This window comes from Bos taurus, chromosome 12 (genome assembly GCF_002263795.3).
Source record: "Bos taurus isolate L1 Dominette 01449 registration number 42190680 breed Hereford chromosome 12, ARS-UCD2.0, whole genome shotgun sequence".
Taxonomy (NCBI): domain Eukaryota; kingdom Metazoa; phylum Chordata; class Mammalia; order Artiodactyla; family Bovidae; genus Bos; species Bos taurus.
In genome coordinates, this window is record NC_037339.1 from 15,227,826 (window position 1) to 15,231,902 (window position 4,077).

Consider the following 4,077-nt stretch of genomic DNA (forward strand, 5'->3'; position numbering starts at 1 on the left):
TGTTCTCATGATGATATGTTTTTCATGACAGAAGGGTTCTGCAATCACATAAGTCTGATGAATAACCGAGTTAAACAGTTTAGCAGACGTTTGTACTGCAGGATTTCGCCCAGCCCATAATTTGTCCAAGAACATGTGAATACAGTACATGAGAGGGGAAGTGAGACTGTAGAGCTCTTGTATTAGAGCGCCTTTCAAGATAAGCAAACAGTAATGACTTACCACTTAGCTTAAAAGATACTCCTTTTAAAAAAATGGGTATGTATAGGCGCAAAGGTTGCTGGGCGGTTCTTGCCGGAAGTAGAGAGAGGCCAATCGCGGTCCGGAGGTGAGACAGAAGTCTGAGGTGGTACATTATGGCTGACATGCGAAATCTGGTAGAAAGATTGGAGAGAGTGGTGGGCCGCCTGGAGGCAGTCTCCCATGCCTCTGACACACACTGTGGGTATGGAGACAGTGCTGCAAAAGGAACGACTCCATATGTGCAAGCATTTGACTCACTGCTGGCCGGTCCTGTGGCAGAGTACCTCAAGATCAGTAAAGAGAGTGGGGGAGATGTGCAGAAACATGCGGAGATGGTCCACACAGGTCTGAAGTTAGAGCGAGCTCTCTTGGTTACAGCCTCTCAGTGCCAGCAGCCAGCAGGCAACAAACTTTCTGACTTGTTGGCACCCATCTCCGAGCAGATCCAAGAAGTGGTGACCTTCCGGGAGAAGAACCGAGGCAGCAAGTTGTTCAATCACCTGTCAGCTGTCAGCGAAAGTATCCAGGCCCTGGGTTGGGTGGCTATGGCTCCCAAGCCTGGTCTCTATGTGAAGGAAATGAATGATGCTGCCATGTTTTATACAAATCGAGTCCTCAAGGAGTACAAAGATGTGGATAAAAAGCATGTGGACTGGGTCAAAGCTTACTTGAGTATATGGACAGAGCTGCAGGCTTACATTAAGGAGTTCCATACCACCGGACTGGCCTGGAGCAGAACGGGGCCTGTGGCAAAAGAACTGAGTGGCTTGCCATCTGGACCCTCTGCTGGATCTGGTCCTCCTCCTCCCCCCCGCCAGGTCCACCTCCCCCCGCCAGTCCCCACCAGTTCAGGCTCAGATGACTCTGCTTCACGCTCAGCACTGTTTGCGCAGATTAATCAGGGGGAGAGCATCATACATGCCCTGAAACACGTATCTGATGACATGAAGACTCACAAGAACCCTGCCTTGAAGGCTCAGAGTGGTCTGATACGAAGTGGCCCCAAACCCTTCTCTGCATCTAAACCAGATCCCCCCAAACCAGTCACAAAGAAGGAACCAGCCCTACTTGAACTGGAGGGCAAGAAGTGGAGAGTGGAAAATCAGGAGAATGTTTCCAACCTGGTGATAGAGGATACAGAGCTGAAACAGGTGGCTTACATATTCAAGTGTGTGAACTCGACATTGCAGATCAAGGGCAAAATTAACTCCATTACTGTAGATAACTGTAAGAAACTTGGTCTGGTGTTTGATGACGTGGTGGGCATTGTGGAGATAATCAATAGTAAGGATGTCACAGTTCAGGTAATGGGTAAAGTGCCAACCATTTCCATCAACAAAACAGATGGCTGCCACGTTTACCTGAGCAAGAACTCCCTGGATTGTGAGATAGTCAGTGCCAAATCTTCTGAGATGAATGTCATTCCTACAGAAGGCGGTGACTTCAATGAGTTCCCAGTCGCTGAGCAGTTTAAGACCCTATGGAATGGGCAGAAGTTGGTCACCACAGTGACAGAAATTGCTGGATAAGCGAAGTGCCACGGGGTTCCTTGTCCTCTCCCTCACACCATGGGATAAATCTGTATCAAGACGGTTCTTTTTTAGATTTCCTCTACCTTTCTGCTCTTAAACTGCTTCTCTGCTTTGAGAAGCACAGCTACCTGCCTTCACTGAAATATACCTCAGGCTGAGATTTGGGGTGGGATAGCAGGTCAGTTGATCTTCCGCAGGAAGGTGCAGCTCTTTTCATATCAGCTCAACCACACCGCCAATCCATTCTTAAGCAACTGCAGGCCAGGACAGGTGTGTTTTAGCTTTCAGCCTTTGGGGTTATTTGACCAACAAATAGTCTTTTGGGAAGACTATAGCAGCCCCAGGAATTAACAGGTCAGAATGTTCACACAAGTTAACCTTTTTCTAACAACGAGTGTGAAGGTAACAGAAGCTGATCCTAGTTAGTTCTTCTAACTTAAACTAATTATCACTATTGACAAGTGTGGCAAGGATTGCACGGGACCAAAGGCCGAAACTTGGCCATCTAGCATTCCTAGCAAAATGATTTCCTACGAGCATTCCTTTTCTTCTGCATTCCATCCCGCACCTGGCCAAACCTGACCGTAGGTTGTCCTGTGTAGGCTGCTGTGGTGGTGCCCTGCATCCAGGCCAGCTAAAGGAGTCTCGGACCCTTTCTCTCTTGGGCCCCTGCCCAGCACCTTCCTACAGAGATGACTTTAAAAGAGTGAAAAAAAAGGAAAACTGCACCATTCCCAGAAATCTGGCTGCCTTTCTCCTTCCATTCTAGGTGCCCGTCTTCCATCTTCACTGCTTCCATGGCCCTGTCATACTCACAACTTTTGGCTTCTGTCTGGGCACCTGAACAAAGGACTAAAAATCTCCACTGCAGGCTGTTTTAGGTCTTGTGTAAAAGTCTTGCACAACCTTGCTAATGCAACTTTCAGTTTTTCCTCTAGGACAGACACTTTACCAAAATATGCAACTTTTTTTTGGTGGGAGAGAGATTGTCCTCTGATTTCTACCCATTTCCTGAGGCCTGTGGGAATAAACCTTTATGTACTTAAAGTTATACAGAAAATAGAATAAAATTAATACCAAAAAAATGGGTATGTATAATATCACCATTCTGTGGTCACTTTCTAAGCCTTCTGTAGGCATTATTTCATTTACTGTTTTTTTCTTTTATGAGGCTTTATTGTTTTCAAACAGGTTTAAGTTTATAACAAAATTGAGAGGAAGATACAGATATTTCTCATATACCCTACACATGCATAGCCTCCCCTGATCAACATCACTCACCAGAATAGTATATTCTTTTAACCAAAGATGAACCTGCATTGACACGTCATGATCACCCACAGTCCTTAGCTTACCTTTTTATTCACTCCTGGTGTTATACATTTTATGGGTTTGGATCAATGTATAATGATGTATGTGCATTTAAGTTTCCTCCACGTTTTTGCCTGACTTGATAGATTATTTCTTTTTAGTGCTGAATAATATTCCATGGTCTGGAAGTACTACAGTTTATTTACCCATTCACCTATTAAAGGACATCTTGATTGTTTCGGAGTTTTGGCAATTATGAACAAAGTTTCTATAAATATCCACAAAACCTGGTGCCTACAAACTGAATTCTATGATATGCAAATTGACAGTTGCCACTCTTAGGACTCTGTGGCTGCAGCTAACAAGAAGCAATTCAAGCTGGCCTCAGCAATAAGATCAGAAGTAGGCAAACTCGCAAAGACCGCTAGCTTCCTCTCCCAATCCAGCCCTGCCCTGATAGGATTGCAATTATGCTGAAACAATTTTGTAAATTTATTAAAATTAAAAGAGCTTGACTTTCTAATAGGATGAGACATAATAAAAAAGTAAAATATATAGAATTTTGATGCTAATAAATGCTATAGAGAAAAAGTGTATGGACCTAGAGACCTATAAAGACTGTTGAGAGCTCTTATCTTCCTCTACAAGAGAGAGAGAAAATGGTTGTGATTTGGTGCTTGAGGACACACTCAGAAAGAGGGAGGGATCTTTTCTTTCCTCTGATGACTGCAATCCTGAACTAAAGCCAGGTGATCCCCAGTGTGCTGGAGAAGGAAGTAGGGTTTGCTGGAAACCAACCAGAAATCAAGAATATGGTATCATACTGGTCTTATGTGGAGGAAAGATAGAGATTTTATTTGTGCAAGAAAGTGCTAGGGGAAAATAAATATAATTAAAGATCTTAATGCAATTTACCCAGTAGAAGTCTGGAAAGGAGAGATGAATCTGGAAAACTGAAGTATCAGATCAGATCAGATCAGATCAGCCACTC

At 44.1% G+C, this 4,077-nt stretch overlaps 1 pseudogene; it reads left to right on the plus strand.

The window, feature by feature from the left end:
* The first annotated feature begins 325 nt into the window (after positions 1 to 325).
* On the plus strand, positions 326 to 2,867 carry LOC522140 (CAP1 protein-like pseudogene; annotated as a pseudogene).
* The last annotated feature ends 1,210 nt before the right edge of the window (positions 2,868 to 4,077 follow it).